Source organism: Periophthalmus magnuspinnatus, chromosome 17, assembly GCF_009829125.3.
Source record: "Periophthalmus magnuspinnatus isolate fPerMag1 chromosome 17, fPerMag1.2.pri, whole genome shotgun sequence".
Lineage (NCBI taxonomy): Eukaryota > Metazoa > Chordata > Actinopteri > Gobiiformes > Gobiidae > Periophthalmus > Periophthalmus magnuspinnatus.
In genome coordinates, this window is record NC_047142.1 from 30,613,712 (window position 1) to 30,622,588 (window position 8,877).

Here is an 8,877-nt window from a genome sequence, read left to right on the forward strand (position 1 = left end):
TTTCCTCTGGTATCTGTACTTTTACATGAGTACTTCTACCACGACAGTTTAAATTTTGTCCTGAGTGAAAAAATAGCCAAAAATCTCCCAGTAGTGCAAAGAAAACGTACACATGATAAATATTGTCCCAAATCTTCCATATACTGAACGCTAAGTGGATGTAGTGATTATCTGACAGGTCTAATGTTACGGTTGAGGCTCTGCTCTATGGACATCTGTTTTAGTGCACGGCAAAACTATTTCCCATTTTCACTCCCATCAAGCCCAAATGAAGCCTATAACTTGTGAAGACTTTTAAGTTTATCCAGTTGTACCAAAAAGTGGACTGGCTGTGGAGGACCAAGTCAAAAGGAACTATTCCAATACAGATTTTTGAAGTGGTTATTAACATGGCAGCTAATGTATTTCCTCAGTGCCCAACACCAGACCAGAATAAAACTCAAGTCTTAGGCCGTTTGTGCATGTGGGAGACGTCCACACACTATAAAGAGATGGATGAGTAGATGTAGTGTAGATTTGTGTGCTAAACTTAAGTCTTAAGACATTTTGTGTTGATGCGTAATTAGACTACAGAAAGTATTCAAAAATATCAAACTTATGCCTTATAACGTTCATTTCTAGTTTTCTTTGTTATCACCTTCACAATATATTGTAACAAATGCACAATAAAACGTGTACAGCCTTTTTTATATGAAATAAAATCATTTTGATTCAAAAGTGGATTCAGATGATTTGGACACAGGAGAGAGTGAGTATATGATGCAGAGGAGGGACAGTGAATATATTGTAGCATTCTGGTGTGATGAAATAGTTCTAGTTTATTTTCTAAACACAGGCTACTTGTAGACCATAACACACGCCAAAACAAGCACAAAACAACACAAGTCCAACTCACTAGAGCCAGTCTCCAAACTGACCAGTAAATGACCAATACAACCTTTACATTGACTTGTCATCATAGCAACCAAGTGTCACAGTTACAACAACAAAAGTCAACTCTGAACTAACAAAATATCAGGTCATTACACTGCCCCCCTGTTATCTGTCCCTCTCCCACAAGGGGCACACTAAAGTCTCTCAGGGGACAGAGAAGGGCCCAGAGCAGAGGGTCATGCATCTTCAGAGGGAAGGGCAACACGGGTGTGTACAGTATTAGGTCGTTTGGGGGCAGACACTAGAGAACTGTCCAGAGAGGCTCCCACACTCTTGGTAAGGGATATGATATTTTGTTACTTTCAGGGTGACACCTTTTGTTCCTGTCACTGTTGATGTTCTGTGGTTAATGTAGCTGCTGGTGTACGTGTCAGGACCCTGCCCCTGCTGACGCCGGGCTTCTGTTCTGTGCTGGTTTTGTTCTTGTTTTGTTCTTGCTTTGTGCTTGTTTTGGCGTGGCTTACAGCCTACAGTAGCTCTTGTGTTCAGAAAATAAACAACCAGAGGAACTTAGGCGTGACTATGGTACAGAGGAGGGAGAGTAACACAAGCACAAATACATGTAAATAACAACAACTGGAGATGTCCTTAGTACGACAACATAGAGAGGAGAGGGTCAGAGGATCAGAGGAGAGGGTCAGCATGCATATTGTTAGCAGATAAAAAATTGCTCCACTTTCTGAGGCCATTATGAAAAAGATGACTTGTTTATTTATTCTGAAGAAGTTGCTGGACTTTGTGCCGGTGTTTGTTTCATGTGGATGGGCCCAGTAATTATACAGTGTCTGTGTAACTATGGGAGACTGTGAAAATAAATATCAAAAGATAAAATAAAAATCCCTAAACATAGTTACTTCTCCATGTACATGAAGCTTTAAGCAAAAATATGTTTATATGTTTCAAACTTACTTTAACATACCCATGGTCTCTGCACAGGGAGAGTCCCTGCAGTGTCTGCAGCGCCCCCCTGTGAAAGAACATGGAAACCTCTGCTCACACATTTTTCCAATATATTGGGTACATACTTAAACACTAATGTAGATTTCTTCAGGTCAATATTATTGATTCATAAATTATGAATGAATCATTGCATTTATATTGTTCATATAACTTTCATGACACCCAAACCTATAATACTGCACTACTGAATTTCTCACTCTGTGATGGTAAGATACTATTGTAGCCACAGCTGCCCTGAGGCCTCTGACCAACACCAACACTCTTTCATTCATTGCCTGAATGCAAGAGGAATGTGGTGCCTAAGGACACATTGTCCCCCGGTGGCACTTAGTTTTCCCATCCAAGTACTGACCAGGTCCAGCCCTGCTTAGCTTCAGACACAAGGTGAGATCAGGCTTTGATCAGGAGGTTTGACCACCAAAGTTTTTGGTTGATTTTAGTTGTATAATTTGATAACGTGACTTTGTGTGGTGGTACAGTGGTCTCACCGCAAGAAGGATTCCACCCGGGTTCAGTTCCCGTGTTGCTCAGGCCTATACTACACAGAAACTATGCAGAATAGGTCAAATCCCCCAATACTGTACTCCCACTCCTGACCAAGACTAGCTCAAAATCTGGAGATGGGTCCCACTGCTCCTGACAGGAGTGTTCCCCTGAGACACAGAAGGATGGGTCAAATGCAGAGGACAGTAAAGTGTACTTAACCTTAACCCTGTTCTACTCACTATTCTTCAGTTTCACAGATGAGGAGTGTCTCTGGTTATAAACAGACTATCTTTTAGTACTTCAGGAGCCCTTTATTAGTTTTCAGTCCCAAACAAGTCAAATGTGTTTCTTTATTTTACTGTAAACAGACAAAGAGGAAACATTCTGCAGACTGTTTCAGCTCAGCTTCAGTCCAGGAGAAACAAAAGACCAGCATATGAGACTGAGGACTCTGCAAGGGCCACATCTCAGTTCTGTTCACGTGTCTCTTTGTCTCCTTGCTCCTTGTCTCCTTGCTTTTTGCCTCCTTGCTTCCTCAGCTGTACAGTGGGGAGAGGTCATAAAGGAAAAATCCTTCCCTGGTGAATCCAGACTGATATGTCTCATATTGACATGAGTCTGGTCCACGTCCTCTGTTGTGTCTCAAGGTGGTCAAACATGCTCTCCCAGTCAGATTTGTTTTTTCAGCGACACGTGAAATAAAGGAGCTCATTGGTGACCAATGATTTACAAATAAAATCACATTTATCTCTTTCTGCAGAAATTCAACCTCCTTTTAGATTTATTTCCTTTATTGTTTCCACTACAGACGGACCATGCCTGTCCCAATCACGCCCACCTGAAAACGGGCAGATTCACCGGTGACCAGATCTTTGTAAAGTATTAAAGAAGTGTGTGTTCTGGTGTCGTGGTTTCTGTTGGGCCTCTCTCGTCAGATATTATTGGGAGCGTGGAGCAGTGTTTGTTGATCCAAGCCTTATGTGACTGAGCCGTTGGGAGACATTACCTCATGTGTTTACTCATTCATGTCGAAATACGCACGTCTAGTTTGACCTTTGCCTGACTCGTTTTGATTCTAAAAGGTTCCTAACTTTTCTGGTTGGTTTGGCATATACTTTGTCTGAAATGCTCCACAGTATAACATTAAACTTACCTAACACGCATTTATTGTGTTACTGTTAGATGTTCTGTAGGGGGCGCTATTGCGCCAATTTAGTTTCTAACATAATGAGTAGCTTTAGGCCCAAAAGTTTTACAACTGATTCGAATTTGAGTCAAATCAGACTTTGCATGCGCAAACGGGAGCAAATTTTGACTTTTGAAAATTGCAAAAATTCCGATGGAATTTTGCGGCTTCGCCGCACGGAAACCGTGATTGGCATCATCATAAATTGGATAACTTTTGATGCCCCACTTGTCTAGATGATGTACAGTGAATTTCAGCCCTGCAGGTGAAGCGCCTTCAGAGGAGTTGACAAAAATGCGAGGTCAGCGAAAACGCTGACTCTGCATTTTGGAATTTTCAATCCAAGATGGCCGACTTCCGGTGCGTCCGAGGGCGTGGCCGTAATAATATTTTTTGTTTGGCATCACTTCAAGAATGCGTGTACCGAATTTCGTGGCTCTACGGCAAAGTTGACGTCGGGACGTCTCCCATTGACGCAATGTATTTTGACTTTTGCAGGGGGCGCTGTCGCGCCATTTTTTTATGCCCAATGATGCACCACATAAAAAATAAATTTTTCAGCAGACCTGAATTTTGGGCAAAATTTGGTGAGTTTTTGAAAATGTTCAGGGGGTCAAATTCCTGCTCAAAGAGCAGAAGAAGAAAAAATTAAAGCCGCAAGCGGCATCGAACGGCCCTCGCGGGCCGTGCTTCGCACTCGGCCGACCCGGCACTCCCTGCGGGTGGCGCTAACGCCCCACTTGTCCCTTTTTTATTGCGGCTTTGGGCTGCACTTGTCACCAAACAAGTCAAAACAAATCGGAAGTGCTGATGCACAAAATGGCAAAATTTGGTTTTTCCAGGCATCGCCATGGCAACACCGTGCAAAATTCAAACTTGGCCCCCAGGACTTTTTTGACGGGGACGACCTGAAGAATCACTGTGCCAAATTTTATGTTCGTCGTTGACGGTAATAAGTTGTTATAAGACTTTGAAATGTACGAAAATTTGGAAATTTCCCCATTAGGATAACATGGGCGCTTTCGCGCATCGCCATGGCAACCCAGTGAAAAATATGACATGGGTCTGATTGACTTTTTTGATCAGGATGACATGAAGAGTCATGGTGCCAAATTTCACATTATTCCATGAAACTAATATTTTTCCCATGAATGGGAAAAATTGGGAGGTTTCCCATTAGGATAACATTGGCAGTTTGGCGCATCGCCATGGCAACACGGTGCAAAAAAACACATGGGTCTGATTGACTTTATTGATTGGGATGACCCAATGGAATTTTGTGTCAAATTTGGTAACATTTAGAAAAACTAAATTTTCAGCCTTCCATACAAATTTATTTGTTATTCTGTAGGGGGCGCTGTCGCGCCAAATTTAATTCTTTCACAAACATTAGAATTAGGCCGGAATGTTTTACAACTGATTCGAATTTGAGCAAAATCGGGCTTTGCATGCGCAAACGGGCATCAATCATCAATATTTTTCAGTAGGAATTTAAAAAACTAAATTTTTCGCCAATCTTGAATTTTGGATCCAATAAAATTTAGTTTTCGTTAACATTCAGGGGGTCAAAAATGAGTTCAATCCGGCACGTATAATAATAATAATAATGGAAATTTTTTTTACCCATTATTTTTCTCCTAAACCATAACAGCTACAGTCATGTGACTTTCTCACATTGTGACCCATCACAAATAAGGCCCCTGTGAATTTTTTCACAAGTGCACGACAAATCGATTGTCTTCAACAAATTTTTGAAAATGAAACTTGAAGAGGGCGCTAGAGAGCCATTTTGTGAGAGAGTGCCTTGATTTGCATATCATTGCGTTCAGCTCACAAATGTGCATAAACGCTGTATTAGCGTTTTCCCAACAAAAAATGTGTGAAAGAGAAATATTTTTTTGAATTATTCCAAAAATTGCGATTTTGTTGAAAATTCACCCTGACCACACCCAAAGTCATAATCAAAATATAATTGATAATCTTTAATCACACATGTGTTTAGTGGGATTTGACCAAATTTGACGTGTTTGTGATGAAAACTGTGCGAGAAAATGTCCTGAATGCGAGGGTGTGCACTTTTGTCGTTCCCGGGTTTGATCCAATATGGCAGACTTCCTGTACATTATAGGGCGGGGCCATAATATCATTTTTGTCATGTCTCGACATGTACAATTTTTTGATGTGAGTTTCAGATTTTTACTTTGACTTTTTTCCGAGTCGGGCTCCCATTGGCCCCATGAAAATCAAAGTTTGAGGTGGCGCTACCGAGTCGTGTTTCGTTATTTTTTCTCGGGGTCTTTTGTGACAATTAGAGCTCGTCGAGTTCTAATTTCTGACACCTACTCACTGCCATGTCGGGGCGTGTTTACTACTTGATTTTTGCCATTTTCCACGCTCCAGACGCGGTTTTAATGAGTCCCTCGCCGGGACGTTGTCCCAGGCTCGGGCCTAATGAACTGGCACGGCATAGAAGGTAAACAGCGCCCCCTACTGGTATTAAAGTGGTTTAGCCACAGATCAAATGAAACCTGCGCAAATACCGAATCGTTAAACTTTAATGTCCCAACTTTATGTACAACTAATCAGTGTTCTCTGGTTTATAGACTATGAATGTAAAAATGATCTCTGTTATTATGTTTTCACAAGGTATATTTTGTTAAAGTTATGAAGTAGCTACAATTGAGAAAAAATCACCTCGAACGTTATATTTGCCCATTGATATTCAATCTAAACAGAAATAAATGGGTGCGACGAAATAATAAAAAATAATGTACATAATGTATGTAACGTACGCGCAAAGACACCGGTGGAAGTACGGTCCGTGGTGTAGGCATGTCCCATTTCGACAAGATGGCGGTTACACTGAGGAGTACACATTTTCGGCCGGGTACTTCGATCGGTACTTAGGGGAGTACTTCGAATGGTGCATTTGGCGAATTGGGACACTGCCTATGATTCATCAAACAGGCTTCCACACTTCAAACTTTGTTGACTGTAATCAGGGCAGTGATGTATGATGTCAGATAGAAAAAAGGAGTCAGAACAGTAGACCATGCTATTAGAACACCTTATATACAATTTAGTAGAAAAAAGCAAGTTTATTTAGCAGGCTTTGAGGTCAAAAAGCTCTAATAATAGTGTTTTATTGTCAGAGAATCAGAAAAAATGCTAGTTGTTAGCTTTGCCATCACTGCAAAACTTCATACATTACTCATTGTGGTGAGTAGTTAGGATGCTCTGCTTAAAGTCAGTGAGGAATAACTTTGGACTGCTGCAAATCATTTAAAATGAACTAGTTTGTTTTTTCACATTTTTAAGACAGTAAAAATCAGTGACATTCAGCCTTTAGGTCTGTGAGCCTGTATCATTAGAAAAGTGTCAGATAGTGTTGATGTTGCACCTCACCAAAGCAATCTCCTAGTTTGTGAATTCACTTCACTAATGCAGGTGAATGGTGGAACGGTAAAATGTATGGTGATTCAAAACTGCACAACTAACAGGCCTTGTTTCTTCAATGATAGAATTTCACTGAAATAATCAGAATATCTATGTCTATGTGTGTAATTATGTATTTACTTAAAGAGGGGTATTATACAAAATCGACTTTTTTGGAGTTTTCTTGTTATAATGTTGTTCCCTCATCAAAAACATGCCTCAAGTGGTTTTAAATGTCATCCATGCATGTTTGAGTCCGTTCAAACCCTCCTTACAGTTAGCTGAACGATTCTGTCCAATGCTCCGTCCACAAATATACAAAAACATGATACCAAACAGTACACAATAACTTGACAAACCTGATGTGATGTGTAGTTTCATAGCGGGGTGCACACTGATTGTGCTGTGATAGTGCTTTGAAGGGGGAATGACTTGACGCAGAGAGCAAAGAGAGGGGAGACTCTGAGCGTCACAAACAAAACTGAAACTTATTTAACATGTTAATACATTGTTTTCTGTGAATATAGCATTTTCAAAACAATAAAAGGTAACATTGTGATCTAAATATGTCGTCTGTTAGCAGTTAATACTCTCCAGAAGTAAAATACCCCCTCTTTAACATCTGCACCAGTGACAGAACATTCCCTTGTTGTAGATAGACTGTTTCTGACAGCACGGCCTGACAAACTGTAGTGTGTCATGGTGGCTGAGTGGCTCGCACTCATGCCTCACAACAAGAAGGTTATGGGTTTGATTCTGGTTTCCACTATCAACACAGAGCACACACATGCACAGCTAAGGCCCTGATGAAAACTAACTCTGGAGATCTGGAAATGGCTCACCAAGTGTTGCACTGTGCGCCCACTGCTCCTGGAAGCTTGCATAAGAGGTGTAGATGGATGGGTTAGAGGTAGAGGACAAATTTCTCTATGGGGACAATAAAGTGTTCTTTAAAGTAGACCTATTCTGCAAAATAGTTTTTTAAGAGCTTCTAATCATGTTATAGTTGTTTCCCCTTCTCATTTCCCCTCTCAAATTTGTTTTTGAAGTGGTTTGTGCATGTCTTTAATCTCTTACTTTCATTATTTATTGTCACCATCTTGCCAATCAACTCTCGTTTTCACCGCTACTGGCTTACACCCACTGCTCTGTACTTACTTCAACCTCCAATTTTATTTTCATAATCAGTGATACACATAGTAATTTTGATACAAACAAAAAATAAAATAAAAATCTACTACTATATAGATTGTACATGGTTTCTTTGTGTATTTTCTCAAATTTAAATGAAATGTATTTGTTTTCTAAAATGGTCTTTTGTCATTTTCTAATGAAAATGAAAGTTAATGAAAGGTGCAGTTAATGAAGGAAAAACTCACAATGGTCACAAAAATAACTTGAATCTGACAAAAGTAATAATAAATAAAAATTCTATGAAATTTAACCAATGAAAGTCAGACATTACTTTTCAGCCATGCTTCAACAGAACTATTTCAAAAATAAACGTATATAAGAAGATAACTCCATTTTCAGATTCTGAGTGTGTGTGTAACCACAGCCACTGGAATAAACAAATCTGATTGGACGATGATGTTTGGTTCAGGATCGAGACGTGACAGAGGAAGTTTGGACAAGACTGATATCCCTCTGTATAAGATAGAAAAATCCAGATATCATTCAAGTGGCCTCTGCATAGACATGATCTGTAACTTTGCTGACTTTAAAGTTGATTGCCATACCATGGAACATTTCAGGCAAAGCAACAACATCTCCGTGAAAACAAACAGAAGGCAGGGTTTGAAGTTACAGGTCAGATCTCTGGAGAGACCGTGTTTTATTATCTGAGATGGGGCAGGTAAAATGCTACATGGGGCTGG